Consider the following 17,754-nt stretch of genomic DNA (forward strand, 5'->3'; position numbering starts at 1 on the left):
CTATGTTATGAACCCTTCCTGTGACACTTGTTATAGATTCCGATGCTTCACTTCAGGTTTACTGTATCCCTCTGACCATCTTATTGACGATGAAACACAGAAATTGCATCGGAATTAAATACAGAATGCACAATGCCCACTTAAGTACCAGGTAACTGACTATTCTCACTGTCTATGTTTTAAATCATTCATGTGACACTAGTTATAGATTCCGATGCTTCACTTCAGGTTTACTGTATCGCGCTGACCTTCTTATTGACGATGAAACACAGAAATTGCATCGGAATTAAATACAAAAGGCACAACGCCGACTTAAGTACAAGAAAACTGACTCTTCTTACTGTCTATGATTTGAACCATTCCTGTGACACTAGTTATAGATTCCGATGCTTCACTTCAGGTTTACTGTGTCCCTCTGACCTTATTGACGATGAAACACAGAAATTGCATCGGAATGAAATACAAAAGGCACAACGCCGACTAAAGTACAAGAAAACTGACTCTTCTTACTGTCTATGTTTTACACCATTCATGTGACACTAGTTATAGATTCCAATGCTTTACTCCAGGTTTACTGTATCACTCTGACATTCTTATTGACGATGAATCACAGAAATTGCTTTGGAATTAAATACAAAATGCACAATGCAGACTTAAGTACAAGAAAACTGTCTCTTCTTACTGTCTATGCTTTGATCAATTCCTGTGACACTAGTTATAGTTCCCGATGCTTCACTTCAGGTTTACTGTATCCCTCTGACCTTCATACTGACGACGAATCACAGAAACTGCTTCGGAATTAAATACAAAAGGCACAATGCCGACTTAAGTACAAGAAAACTGTCTCTTCTTACTGTCTATGATTTGATCAGTTCCTGTGACACTAGTTATAGATTCCGATGCTTCACTTCAGGTTTACTGTATACCTCTGACCTTCTTTTTGACGATGAAACATGGAAATTGCATCGGAATTAAATAGAAAAGGAACAATGCCGACTTAAGTACAAGTAAACTTACTCTTCTTACTGTCTATGTTTTGAACTATTCCTGTGACGCTAGTTATAGATTCCGATGCTTCACTTCAGGTTTACTGTATCCCTCTGACCTTCGTATTGACGATGAAACACAGAAATTGCATCGGAATTAAATACAAAAGGCACAATGCCGACTTAAGTACAAGATAACTGACTCTTCTTACTGTCTACGTTTTAAACCATTCATGTGACACTAGTTATAGATTCCGATGCTTTACTCCAGGTTTACTGTATCACTCTGACATTCTTATTGACGACGAATCACAGAAATTGCTTCGGAATAAAATACTAAAGGCACAATGCCGACTTAAGTACAAGAAAACTGACTCTTCTTACTGTCTATGCTTTGATCCATTCCTGTGACACTAGTTATAGATTCCGATGCTTCACTTCAGGTTTACTGTATCCCTCTGACCTTCTTATTGACGATGAAACATAGAAATTGCATTGGAATTAAATAGAAAAGGAACAATGCCGACTTAAGAACAAGAAAAGTGACTCTTCTTACTGTCTATGTTATGAACCCTTCCTGTGACACTTGTTATAGATTCCGATGCTTCACTTCAGGTTTACTGTATCCCTCTGACCATCTTATTGACGATGAAACACAGAAATTGCATCGGAATTAAATACAGAATGCACAATGCCCACTTAAGTACCAGGTAACTGACTATTCTCACTGTCTATGTTTTAAACCATTCATGTGACACTAGTTATAGATTCCGATGCTTCACTTCAGGTTTACTGTATCGCGCTGACCTTCTTATTGACGATGAAACACAGAAATTGCATCGGAATTAAATACAAAAGGCACAACGCCGACTTAAGTACAAGAAAACTGACTCTTCTTACTGTCTATGATTTGAACCATTCCTGTGACACTAGTTATAGATTCCGATGCTTCACTTCAGGTTTACTGTGTCCCTCTGACCTTATTGACGATGAAACACAGAAATTGCATCGGAATGAAATACAAAAGGCACAACGCCGACTAAAGTACAAGAAAACTGACTCTTCTTACTGTCTATGTTTTACACCATTCATGTGACACTAGTTATAGATTCCAATGCTTTACTCCAGGTTTACTGTATCACTCTGACATTCTTATTGACGATGAATCACAGAAATTGCTTTGGAATTAAATACAAAATGCACAATGCCGACTTAAGTACAAGAAAACTGTCTCTTCTTACTGTCTATGCTTTGATCAATTCCTGTGACACTAGTTATAGTTCCCGATGCTTCACTTCAGGTTTACTGTATCCCTCTGACCTTCATATTGACGACGAATCACAGAAACTGCTTCGGAATTAAATACAAAAGGCACAATGCCGACTTAAGTACAAGAAAACTGTCTCTTCTTACTGTCTATGATTTGATCAGTTCCTGTGACACTAGTTATAGATTCCGATGCTTCACTTCAGGTTTACTGTATCCCTCTGACCTTCTTTTTGACGATGAAACATGGAAATTGCATCGGAATTAAATAGAAAAGGAACAATGCCGACTTAAGTACAAGAAAACTTACTCTTCTTACTGTCTATGTTTTGAACTATTCCTGTGACGCTAGTTATAGATTCCGATGCTTCACTTCAGGTTTACTGTATCCCTCTGACCTTCGTATTGACGATGAAACACAGAAATTGCATCGGAATTAAATACAAAAGGCACAATGCCGACTTAAGTACAAGATAACTGACTCTTCTTACTGTCTACGTTTTAAACCATTCATGTACCACTAGTTATAGATTCCGATGCTTTACTCCAGGTTTACTGTATCACTCTGACATTCTTATTGACGACGAATCACAGAAATTGCTTCGGAATAAAATACTAAAGGCACAATGCCGACTTAAGTACAAGAAAACTGACTCTTCTTACTGTCTATGCTTTGATCCATTCCTGTGACACTAGTTATAGATTCCGATGCTTCACTTCAGGTTTACTGTATCCCTCTGACCTTCTTATTGACGATGAAACATAGAAATTACATTGGAATTAAATAGAAAAGGAACAATGCCGACTTAAGAACAAGAAAAGTGACTCTTCTTACTGTCTATGTTATGAACCCTTCCTGTGACACTTGTTATAGATTCCGATGCTTCACTTCAGGTTTACTGTATCCCTCTGACCATCTTATTGACGATGAAACACAGAAATTGCATCGGAATTAAATACAGAATGCACAATGCCCACTTAAGTACCAGGTAACTGACTATTCTCACTGTCTATGTTTTGAACCATTCATGTGACACTAGTTATAGATTCCGATGCTTCACTTCAGGTTTACTGTATCGCGCTGACCTTCTTATTGACGATGAAACACAGAAATTGCATCGGAATTAAATACAAAAGGCACAACGCCGACTTAAGTACAAGAAAACTGACTCTTCTTACTGTCTATGATTTGAACCATTCCTGTGACACTAGTTATAGATTCCGAAGCTTCACTTCAGGTTTACTGTGTCCCTCTGACCTTATTGACGATGAAACACAGAAATTGCATCGGAATGAAATACAAAAGGCACAACGCCGACTTAAGTACAAGAAAACTGACTCTTCTTACTGTCTATGTTTTACACCATTCATGTGACACTAGTTATAGATTCCGATGCTTTACTCCAGGTTTACTGTATCACTCTGACATTCTTATTGACGATGAATCACAGAAATTGCTTCGGAATTAAATACAAAATGCACAATGCCGACTAAAGTACAAGAAAACTGACTCTTCTTACTGTCTATGCTTTGATCCATTCCTGTGACACTAGTTATAGTTCCCGATGCTTCACTTCAGGTTTACTGTATCCCTCTGACCTTGTTATTGACGATGAAACATAGAAATTGCATCGGAATTAAATACAAAAGGCACAATGCCGACTTAAGTACAAGAAAACTGACTCTTCTTACTGTCTATGTTTGAACCATTCCTGTGACACTAGTTATAGATTCCGATGCTTCACTTCAGGTTTACCGTATCCCTCTGACCTTCTTATTGCCGATGAAACACATAAATTGCATCGGAATTAAATACAAAAGGCACAATGCCGACTTAAGTACAAGAAAACAGTCTCTTCTTACTGTCTATGCTTTGATCAATTCCTGTGACACTAGTTATAGTTCCCGATGCTTCACTTCAGGTTTACTGTATCCCTCTGACCTTCTTATTGACGACGAATCACAGAAATTGCTTCGGAATTAAATTCAAAAGGCACAATGCCGACTTAAGTACAAGAAAACTGTCTCTTCTTACTGTCTGTGCTTTGATCCGTTCCTGTGACACTAGTTATAGATTCCGATGCTTCACTTCAGGTATACTGTATCCCTCTGACCTTCTTGTTGACGATGAAACATAGAAATTGCATCGGAATTAAATAGAAAAGGAACAATGCCGACTTAAGTACAAGAAAATTAACTCTTCTTACTGTCTATGTTTTGAACTATTCCTGTGACGCTAGTTATAGATTCCGATTCTTCACTTCAGGTTTACTGTATCCCTCTGACCTTCGTATTGACGATGAAACAGAGAAATTGCATCGGAATTAAATACAAAAGGCACAATGCCGACTTAAGTACAAGATAACTGACTCTTCTTACTGTCTACGTTTTAAACCATTCATGTGACACTAGTTATAGATTCCGATGCTTTACTCCAGGTTTACTGTATCACTCTGACATTCTTATTGACGACGAATCACAGAAATTGCTTCGGAATTAAATACAAAAGTCACAATGCCGACTTAAGTACAATAAAGCTGACTCTTCCTACTGTCAATGATTTGAACCATTCCTGTGACACTAGTTATGGATTCCGATGCTTTACTTCAGGTTTACTGTATCCCTCTGACCTTCTTATTGAAGATGAAACACAGAAATTGCATCGAAATTATATACAAAAGGCACAATGCCGACTAAAGTACAATATAACTGACTCTTTCTACTGTCTATGTTTTGAACCATTCCTGTGACACTAGTTATGGATTCCGATGCTTGACTTCAGGTTCACTGTATCCCTCTGACCTTCTTATGGACGTTGAAACACTGAAATTGCATCGGAATTATATACAAAAGGCACAATGCCGACTTTAGTACAAGAAAACTGACTCTTATTACTGTCTATGTATTGAACCATTCCTGTGACACTAGTTATAGATTCCGATGCTTCACTTCAGTTTTACTGTATCCCTCTGACCTTCTTATTGACGATGAAACACAGAAATTGCATCGGAAATAAATACAAAAGGCACAACGCCGACTTAAGTGCATGAAAACTGACTCTTCTTACTGTCTATGATATAAACCATTCATGTGACACTAGTTGTAGATTCCGATGCATTACTCCAGGTTTACTGTATCCCTATGACCTTCTTATTGACGATGAAACACAGAAATTGCTTCGGAATTGAATACAAAAGGCACAATCCCGACTAAAGTACAAGAAAACTGACTCTTCTTACTGTCTATGCTTTGATCCGTTCCTGTGACACTAGTTATAGATTCCGATGCTTCACTTCAGGTTTACTGTATCCCCCTGACCTTCTTATTGACGATGAAACATAGAAATTGCATCGGAATTAAATAGAAAAGGAACAATGCCGACTTAAGTACAAGAAAACTGACTCTTCTTACTGCGTATGTTTTGAACCATTCCTGTGCCACTAGTTATAGATTCCGATGCTTCACTTCAGGTTTACTGTATCCCTCTGACCTTCTTATTGACGATGAAACACAGAAATTGCATCGGAATTAAATACAAAAGGCACAACGCCGACTTAAATACAAGAAAACTGACTCTTCTTACTGTCTATGTTTGAACCATTCCTGTGACACTAGTTATAGATTCCGATGCATCACATCAAGTTTCCTGTATCCCTCTGACCTTCTTATTGATGATGAAACACAGAAATTGCACCGGAATTAAATACAAAAGGCACAATGAAGACTTAAGTACAATAAAACTGACTCTTTCTACTGTCTATGTTTTGAACCATTCCTGTGACACTAGTTATAGATTCCGATGCATCACATCAAGTTTCCTGTATCCCTCTGACCTTCTTATTGATGATGAAACACAGAAATTGCACCGGAATTAAATACAAAAGGCACAATGCCGACTTAAGTACAATAAAACTGACTCTTTCTACTGTCTATGTTTTGAACCATTCCTGTGACACTAGTTATGGATTCCGATGCTTCACTTCAGGTTCACTGTATCCCTCTGACCTTCTTATGGACGTTGAAACACTGAAATTGCATCGGAATTATATACAAAAGGCCGAATGCCGACTTTAGTACAAGAAAACTGACTCTTATTACTGTCTATGTTTTGAACCATTCCTGTGACACTAGTTATAGATTCCGATGCTTCACTTCGGTTTTACTGTATCCCTCTGACCTTCTTATTGACGATGAAACACAGAAATTGCATCGGAAATAAATACAAAAGGCACAACGCCGACTTAAGTACAAGAAAACTGACTCTTCTTACTGTCTATGTTTTAAACCATTCATGTGACACTAGTTACAGATTCCGATGCTTTACTCCAGGTTTACTGTATCCCTATGACCTTCTTATTGACGATGAATCACAGAAATTGCTTCGGAATTGAATACAAAAGGCACAATCCCGACTAAAGTACAAGAAAACTGACTCTTCTTACTGTCTATGTTTGAACCATTCCTGTGACACTAGTTATAGATTCCGATGCTTCACTTCAGGTTTACTGTATCCCTCTGACCTTCTTATTGACGATGAAACACCGACATTGCATCGGAATTAAATACAAAAGGCACAATGCCGACTTAAGTACAAGAAAACTGACCCTTCTTACTGTCTATGTTTTAAACCATTCATGTGACACTTATTATAGATTCAGATGCTTCACTTCAGGTTTACTGTATCCCTCTGTCCATCTTATTGACGATGAAACACAGAAATTGCATCGGAATTAAATACAGAAGGCACAATGCCCACTTAAGTACCAGATAACTGACTCTTCTTACTGTCTATGTTTTGAACCATTAATGTGACACTATTTATAGATTCCGATGCTTCACTTCGGTTTTACTGTATCCCTCTGACCTTCTTATTGACGATGAAACACAGAAATTGCATCGGAAATAAATACAAAAGGCACAACGCCGACTTAAGTACAAGAAAACTGACTCTTCTTACTGTCTATGTTTTAAACCATTCATGTGACACTAGTTATAGATTCCGATGCTTTACTCCAGGTTTACTGTATCCCTATGACCTTCTTATTGACGATGAATCACAGAAATTGCTTCGGAATTGAATACAAAAGGCACAATCCCGACTTAAGTACAAGAAAACTGACCCTTCTTACTGTCTATGTTTTAAACCATTCATGTGACACTTATTATAGATTCCGATGCTTCACTTCAGGTTTACTGTATCCCTCTGACCTTCTTATTGACGATGAAACACCGACATTGCATCGGAATTAAATACAAAAGGCACAATGCCGACTTAAGTACAAGAAAACTGACCCTTCTTACTGTCTATGTTTTAAACCATTCATGTGACACTTATTATAGATTCCGATGCTTCACTTCAGGTTTACTGTATCCCTCTGACCTTCTTGTTGACGATGAAACATAGAAATTGCATCGGAATTAAATAGAAAAGGAACAATGCCGACTTAAGTACAAGAAAATTAACTCTTCTTACTGTCTATGTTTTGAACTATTCCTGTGACGCTAGTTATAGATTCCGATTCTTCACTTCAGGTTTACTGTATCCCTCTGACCTTCGTATTGACGATGAAACAGAGAAATTACATCGGAATTAAATACAAAAGGCACAATGCCGACTTAAGTACAAGATAACTGACTCTTCTTACTGTCTACGTTTTAAACCATTCATGTGACACTAGTTATAGATTCCGATGCTTTACTCCAGGTTTACTGTATCACTCTGACATTCTTATTGTCGACGAATCACAGAAATTGCTTCGGAATTAAATACAAAAGTCACAATGCCGACTTAAGTACAATAAAGCTGACTCTTCCTACTGTCAATGATTTGAACCATTCCTGTGACACTAGTTATGGATTCCGATGCTTTACTCCAGGTTTACTGTATCACTCTGACATTCTTATTGACGACGAATCACAGAAATTGCTTCGGTATAAAATACTAAAGGCACAATGCCGACTTAAGTACAAGAAAACTGACTCTTCTTACTGTCTATGCTTTGATCCATTCCTGTGATACTAGTTATAGATTCCGATGCTTCACTTCAGGTTTACTGTATCCCTCTGACCTTCTTATTGAAGATGAAACACAGAAATTGCATCGAAATTATATACAAAAGGCACAATGCCGACTAAAGTACAATATAACTGACTCTTTCTACTGTCTATGTTTTGAACCATTCCTGTGACACTAGTTATGGATTCCGATGCTTGACTTCAGGTTCACTGTATCCCTCTGACCTTCTTATGGACGTTGAAACACTGAAATTGCATCGGAATTATATACAAAAGGCACAATGCCGACTTTAGTACAAGAAAACTGACTCTTATTACTGTCTATGTATTGAACCATTCCTGTGACACTAGTTATAGATTCCGATGCTTCACTTCAGTTTTACTGTATCCCTCTGACCTTCTTATTGACGATGAAACACAGAAATTGCATCGGAAATAAATACAAAAGGCACAACGCCGACTTAAGTGCATGAAAACTGACTCTTCTTACTGTCTATGATATAAACCATTCATGTGACACTAGTTGTAGATTCCGATGCATTACTCCAGGTTTACTGTATCCCTATGACCTTCTTATTGACGATGAATCACAGAAATTGCTTCGGAATTGAATACAAAAGGCACAATCCCGACTAAAGTACAAGAAAACTGACTCTTCTTACTGTCTATGCTTTGATCCGTTCCTGTGACACTAGTTATAGATTCCGATGCTTCACTTCAGGTTTACTGTATCCCCCTGACCTTCTTATTGACGATGAAACATAGAAATTGCATCGGAATTAAATAGAAAAGGAACAATGCCGACTTAAGTACAAGAAAACTGACTCTTCTTACTGCGTATGTTTTGAACCATTCTTGTGCCACTAGTTATAGATTCCGATGCTTCACTTCAGGTTTACTGTATCCCTCTGACCTTCTTATTGACGATGAAACACAGAAATTGCATCGGAATTAAATACAAAAGGCACAACGCCGACTTAAATACAAGAAAACTGACTCTTCTTACTGTCTATGTTTGAACCATTCCTGTGACACTAGTTATAGATTCCGATGCATCACATCAAGTTTCCTGTATCCCTCTGACCTTCTTATTGATGATGAAACACAGAAATTGCACCGGAATTAAATACAAAAGGCACAATGCCGACTTAAGTACAATAAAACTGACTCTTTCTACTGTCTATGTTTTGAACCATTCCTGTGACACTAGTTATAGATTCCGATGCATCACATCAAGTTTCCTGTATCCCTCTGACCTTCTTATTGATGATGAAACACAGAAATTGCACCGGAATTAAATACAAAAGGCACAATGCCGACTTAAGTACAATAAAACTGACTCTTTCTACTGTCTATGTTTTGAACCATTCCTGTGACACTAGTTTAGGATTCCGATGCTTCACTTCAGGTTCACTGTATCCCTCTGACCTTCTTATGGACGTTGAAACACTGAAATTGCATCGGAATTATATACAAAAGGCCGAATGCCGACTTTAGTACAAGAAAACTGACTCTTATTACTGTCTATGTTTTGAACCATTCCTGTGACACTAGTTATAGATTCCGATGCTTCACTTCGGTTTTACTGTATCCCTCTGACCTTCTTATTGACGATGAAACACAGAAATTGCATCGGAAATAAATACAAAAGGCACAACGCCGACTTAAGTACAAGAAAACTGACTCTTCTTACTGTCTATGTTTTAAACCATTCATGTGACACTAGTTATAGATTCCGATGCTTTACTCCAGGTTTACTGTATCCCTATGACCTTCTTATTGACGATGAATCACAGAAATTGCTTCGGAATTGAATACAAAAGGCACAATCCCGACTAAAGTACAAGAAAACTGACTCTTCTTACTGTCTATGTTTGAACCATTCCTGTGACACTAGTTATAGATTCCGATGCTTCACTTCAGGTTTACTGTATCCCTCTGACCTTCTTATTGACGATGAAACACCGACATTGCATCGGAATTAAATACAAAAGGCACAATGCCGACTTAAGTACAAGAAAACTGACCCTTCTTACTGTCTATGTTTTAAACCATTCATGTGACACTTATTATAGATTCAGATGCTTCACTTCAGGTTTACTGTATCCCTCTGTCCATCTTATTGACGATGAAACACAGAAATTGCATCGGAATTAAATACAGAAGGCACAATGCCCACTTAAGTACCAGATAACTGACTCTTCTTACTGTCTATGTTTTGAACCATTAATGTGACACTATTTATAGATTCCGATGCTTCACTTCAGGTTTACTGTATCGCGCTGACCTTCTTATTGACGATGAAACACAGAAATTGCATCGGAATGAAATACAAAAGGCACAACGCCGACTTAAGTACAAGAAAACTGACTCTTCTTAGTGTCTATGCTTTGATCCATTCCTGTGACACTAGTTATAGATTCCGATGCTTCACTTCAGGTTTACTGTATCCCTCGGACCTTCTTATTGACGATGAAACACAGAAATTGCATCGAAATTAAATACAAAAGGCACAATGCCGACTTAAGTACAATAAAACTGACTCATTCTACTGTCTATGATTTGAACCATTCCTGTGACACTAGTTATGGATTCCGATGCTTCACTTCAGGTTCACTGTATCCCTCCGACCTTCTTATGGACGTTGAAACACAGAAATTGCATCGGAATGAAATACAGAAGGCACAACGCCGACTTAAGTACAAGAAAACTGACTCTTCTTACTGTCTACGTTTTGAACCATTAATGTGACACTAGTTATGGATTCCGATGTTTCACTTCAGATTTACTGTATCCCTCTGACCTTCTTACTGACGGTGAGACACAGAAATTGCACCGGAATTAAATACAAAAGGCACAATGCCGACTTAAGTACAACAAAACTGACTCTTCTTACTGTCTACGTTTTAAACCATTAATGTGACACTAGTTATAGATTCCGATGCTTTACTCCAGGTTTACTGTATCACTCTGACATTCTTATTGACGACGAATCACAGATTTTTCTTCGGAATAAAATACTAAAGGCACAATGCCGACTTAAGTACAAGAAAACTGACTCTTCTTACTGTCTATGCTTTGATCCATTCCTGTGATACTAGTTATAGATTCCGATGCTTCACTTCAGGTTTACTGTATCCCTCTGACCTTCTTATTGACGATGAAACACAGAAATTGCATCGAAATTATATACAAAAGGCACAATGCCGACTTAAGTACAATAAAACTGACTCTTTCTACTGTCTATGTTTTGAACCATTCCTGTGACAGTAGTTATGGATTCCGATGCTTCACTTCAGGTTCTCTGTATCCCTCTGACCTTCTTATGGACGTTGAAACACTGAAATTGCATCGGAATTATATACAAAAGGCACAATGCCGACTTTAGTACAAGAAAACTGACTCTTATTACTGTCTATGTTTTGAACCATTCCTGTGACACTAGTTATAGATTCCGATGCATCACTTCAGTTTTACTGTATCCCTCTGACCTTCTTATTGACGATGAAACACAGAAATTGCATCGGAAATAAATACAAAAGGCACAACGCCGACTTAAGTACAAGAAAACTGACTCTTCTTACTGTCTATGATTTAAACCATTCATGTGACACTAGTTATAGATTCCGATGCTTTACTCCAAGTTTACTGTATCCCTATGACCTTCTTATTGACGATGAATCACAGAAATTGCTTCGGAATTGAATACAAAAGGCACAATCCCGACTAAAGTACAAGAAAACTGACTCTTCTTACTGTCTATGCTTTGATCCATTCCTGTGACACTAGTTATAGATTCCGATGCTTCACTTAAGGTTTACTGTATCCCCCTGACCTTCTTACTGACGATGAAACATAGAAATTGCATCGGAATTAAATAAAAAAGGAACAATGCCGACTTAAGTACAAGAAAACTGACTCTTCTTACTGTCTATGTTTTGAACTATTCCTTTGACACTACTTATAGTTCCCGATGCTTCACTTCAGGTTTACTGTATCCCACTGACCTTCTTATTGACGACGAATCACAGAAATTGCTTCGGAATTAAATACAAAAGGCACAATGCCGACTTAAGTACAAGAAAATTGTCTCTTCTTACTGTCTATGCTTTGAACCATTCCTGTGACACTAGTTATAGGTTCCGATGCTTCACGTCAGGTTAACTGTGTCCCTCTGACCTTCGTATTGACGATGAAACACAGAAATTGATTCGGAATTAAATACAAAAGGCACAATGCCGACTTAAGTACAAGGTAACTGACACTTCTTACTGTCTACGTTTTAAACCATTCATGTGACACTAGTTAGAGATTCCGATGCTTTACTTCAGGTTTACTGTATCCCCCTGACCTTCTTATTGACGATGAAACATAGAAATTGCATCGGAATTAAATAGAAAAGGAACAATGCCGACTTAAGTACAAGAAAACTGACTCTTCTTACTGTGTATGTTTTGAACCATTCCTGTGCCACTAGTTATAGATTCCGATGCTTCTCTTCAGGTTTACTGTATCCCTCTGACCTTCTTATTGACGATGAAACACAGAAATTGCTTCGGAATTAAATACAAAATGCACAATACCGACTTAAGTACAAGAAAACTGACTCTTCTTACTGTCTATGCTTTGATCCATTCCTGTGACACTAGTTATAGTTCCCGATGCTTCACTTCAGGTTTACTGTATCCCTCTGACCTTGTTATTGACGATGAAACGTAGAAATTGCATCGGAATTAAATAGAAAATGAACAATGCCGACTTTAGTACAAGAAAATTGACTCTTCTTACTGTCTATGTGTTGAACCTTTCCTGTGACACTAGTCATAGATTCCGATGCTTCACTTCATGTTTACTGTATCCCTCTGACCTTCTTATTGACGATGAAACACAGAAATTGCATCGGAATTAAATACAAAAGGCACAATGCCGACTTAAGTACAAGATAACTGACTCTTCTTACTGTCTATGTTTTGAACCATTCATGTGACACTAGACTACGATGCTTCACTTCAGGTTTACTGTATCCCTCTGACTTTCTTATTGACGATGAAACACAGAAATCGCATCGGAATTAAATACAAAAGGCACAACGCAGACATAAGTTCAAGAAAACTGACTCTTCTTACTGTCTATGTTTTGAACCATTCCTGTGACACTAGTTACAGATTCCGATGCTTCACTTCAGGTTTACTGTATCCCTCTGACCTTGTTATTGACGATGAAACACAGAAATTGCATCGGAATTAAATAGAAAATGAAGAATGTCGACTTAAGTACAAGAAAATTGACTCTTCTTACTGTCTATGGTTTGAACCTTTCCTGTGACACTAGTCATACATTCCGATGCTTCACTTCAGGTTTACTGTATCCCTCTGACCTTCTTATTGACGATGAAACACAGAAATTGCATCGGAATTAAATACAAAAGGCACAATGCCGACTTAAGTACAAGAAAACTGACTCTTCTTACTGTCTATGATTTGAACCATTCCTGTGACACTAGTTATAGTTCCCGATGCTTCACTTCAGGTTTACTGTATCCCTCTGACCTTCGTATTGACGACGAATCACAGAAATTGCCTCGCAATTAAATACAAAAGGCACAATGCCGACTTAAGTTCAAGAAAACTGTCTCTTCTTACTGTCTATGTTTTGATCCGTTCCTGTGACACAAGTTATAGATTCCGATGCTTCACTTCAGGTTTACTGTATCCCTCTGACCTTCGTATTGACGACGAATCACAGAAATTGCCTCGGAATTAAATACAAAAGGCACAATGCCGACTTAAGTTCAAGAAAACTGTCTCTTCTTACTGTCTATGTTTTGATCCGTTCCTGTGACACAAGTTATAGATTCCGATGCTTCACTACAGGTTTACTGTATCCCTCTGACCTTCTTATTGACGATGAAACACAGAAATTGCATCGGAATTAAATACAAACGGCACAATGCCGACTTAAGTACAATAAAACTGACTCTTCCTACTGTCTATGTTTTGAACCATTCCTGTGACACTAGTTATGGATTCCGATGCTTCACTTCAGGTTTACTGTATCGCGCTGACCTTCTTATTGACGATGAAACACAGAAATTGCATCGGAATTAAATACAAAAGGCACAACGCCGACTTAAGTACAAGAAAACTGATTCTTCTTACCGTCTATGTTTTGAACCATTCCTGTGACACTAGTTATAGATTCCGATGCTTCACTTCAGGTTTACTGTATCCCTCTGACCTTCTTATTGACGATGAAGCACAGAAATTGCACCGGAATTAAATACAAAAGGCACAATGCCGACTTAAATACAACAAAACTGACTCTTCTTACTGTCTATGTATTACACCATTCATGTGACACTAGTTATAGATTCCGATGCATTACTCCAGGTTTACCGTATCACTCTGACATTCTTATTGACGATGAATCACAGAAATTGGTTCGGAATTAAATACAAAAGGCACAATGGAGACTTAAGTAAAAGAAAACTGATTCTTCTTACTGTCTATGCACTGATCCATTCCTGTGACATTAGTTATAGTTCCCGATGCTTCACTTCAGGTTTACTGTAACCCTCTGACCTTGTTAATGACGATGAAACATAGAAATTGCATCGGAATGAAATAGAAAAGGAACAATGCCGACTGAAGTACAAGAAAACTGACTCTTCTTACTGTCTATGTTTTGAACTATTGCTGTGACGCTAGTTATAGATTCCTATGCTTCACTTCAGGTTTACTGTATCCCTCTGACCTTCTAATTGACGATGAAAGGCAGAAATTGCATCGGAATTAAATACAAAAGGCCCAATGCCGACTTAAGTACAATAAAGCTGACTCTACCTACTGTCTATGTTTTGAACCATTCCTGTGACACTAGTTATGGATTCCGATGCTTCACTTCAGGTTCACTGTATCCCTCTGACCTTCTTATGGACGTTGAAACAGTGAAATTGCATCGGAATTATATACAAAAGGCACAATGCCGACTTTTGTACAAAAAATCTGACTCTTCTTACTGTCTATGTTTAAACCATTAATGTGACACTAGTTATAGATTCCGATGCTTTACTCCAGGTTTACTGTATCCCTATGACCTTCTTATTGACGATGAATCACAGAAATTTCTTCGGAATTGAATACAAAAGGCACAATCCCGACTAAAGTACAAGAGAACTGACTCTTCTTACTGTCTATGCTTTGATCCATTCCTGTGACACTAGTTATAGATTCCGATGCTTCACTTCAGATTTACTGTATCCCCCTGACCTTCTTATTGACGATGAAACATAGAAATTGCATCGGAATTAATTAGAAAAGGAACAATGTCGACTTAAGTACAAGAAAACTGACTCTTCTTACTGTCTATGCTTTGATCCATTCCTGTGACACTAGTTATAGATTCCGATGCTTCACTTCAGGTTTACTGTATCCCTCTGACCTTCTTATTGACGATGAAACACAGAAATTGCATCGGAATTAAATACAAAAGGCACAACGCCCACTTAAGTACAAGAAAACTGACTCCTCTTACTGTCTATGTTTTGAACCATTCCTGTGACACTAGTTATAGATTCCGATGCTTCACTTCAGGTTTACTGTATCCCTCTGACCATCTTATTGACGATGAAACACAGAAATTGCATCGGAATTAAATACAGAATGCACAATGCCCACTTAAGTACCAGATAACTGACTATTCTTACTGTCTATGTTTTGAACCATTCATGTGACACTAGTTATAGATTCCGATGCTTCACTTCAGGTTCACTGTATCGCGCTGACCTTCTTATTGACGATGAAACACAGAAATTGCATCGGAATTAAATACAAAAGGCACAATGCCGACTTAAGTATAAGAAAACTGACTCATCTTGCTGTCTATGTTATGAACCCTTCCTGTGACACTTGTTATAGATTCCGATGCTTCACTTCAGGTTTACTGTATCCCTCTGACCATCTTATTGACGATGAAACACAGAAATTGCACGGAATTAAATACAGAATGCACAATGCCCACTTAAGTACCAGATAACTGACTATTTTTACTGTCTATGTTTTGAACCATTCATGTGACACTAGTTATAGATTCCGATGCTTCTCTTCAGGTTTACTGTATAGCGCTGACCTTCTTATTGACGATGAAACACAGAAATTGCATCGGAATTAAATACAAAAGGCACAACGCCGACTTAAGTACAAGAAAACTGACTCATCTTGCTGTCTATGTTATGAACCCTTCCTGTGACACTTGTTATAGATTCCGATGCTTCACTTCAGGTTTACTGTATCCCTCTGACCATCTTATTGACGATGAATCACAGAAATTGCTTCGGAATTAAATACAAAATGCGCAATACTGACTTAAGTACAAGAAAACTGACTCTTCTTACTGTCTATGCTTTGATCCATTCCTGTGACACTAGTTATAGTTAACGATGCTTCACTTCAGGTTTACTGTATCCCTCTGACCTTGTTATTGACGATGAAACGTAGAAATTGCATCGGAATTAAATAGAAAAGGCACAATGCCGACTTAAGTACAAGATAACTGACTCTTCTTACTGTCTATGTTTTGAACCATTCATGTGACACTAGACTCCGATGCTTCACTTCAGGTTTACTGTATCCCTCTGACTTTCTTATTGACGATGAAACACAGAAATCGCATCGGAATTAAATACAAAAGGCACAACGCCGACTTAAGTTCAAGAAAACTGACTCTTCTTACTGTCTATGTTTTGAACCATTCCTGTGACACTAGTTATAGATTCCGATGCTTCACTTCAGCTTTACTGTATCCCTCTGACGTTGTTATTGACGATGAAACGTAGAAATTGCATCGGAATTAAATAGAAAATGAAGAATGTCGACTTAAGTACAGGAAAATTGACTCTTCTTACTGTCTATGTTTTGAACCTTTCCTGTGACACTAGTCATACATTCCGATGCTTCACTTCAGGTTTACTGTATCCCTCTGACCTTCTTATTGACGATGAAACACAGAAATTGCATCGGAATTAAATACAAAAGGCACAATGCCGACTTAAGTACAAGAAAACTGACTCTTCTTACTGTCTATGTTTTGAACCATTCCTGTGACACTAGTTATAGTTCCCGATGCTTCACTTCATGTTTACTGTATCCCTCTGACCTTCGTATTGACGACGAATCACAGAAATTGCCTCGGAATTAAATACAAAAGGCACAATGCCGACTTAAGTTCAAGAAAACTGTCTCTTCTTACTGTCTATGTTTTGATCCGTTCCTGTGACACAAGTTATAGATTCCGATGCTTCACTTCAGGTTTACTGTATCCCTCTGACCTTCGTATTGACGACGAATCACAGAAATTGCCTCGGAATTATATACAAAAGGCACAACGCCGACTTAAGTTCAAGAAAACTGTCTCTTCTTACTGTCTATGTTTTGATCCGTTCCTGTGACACAAGTTATAGATTCCGATGCTTCACTTCAGGTTTACTGTA

The sequence above is a fragment of the Schistocerca serialis genome, chromosome 11 (assembly GCF_023864345.2).
Source record: "Schistocerca serialis cubense isolate TAMUIC-IGC-003099 chromosome 11, iqSchSeri2.2, whole genome shotgun sequence".
Classification (NCBI taxonomy): domain Eukaryota; kingdom Metazoa; phylum Arthropoda; class Insecta; order Orthoptera; family Acrididae; genus Schistocerca; species Schistocerca serialis.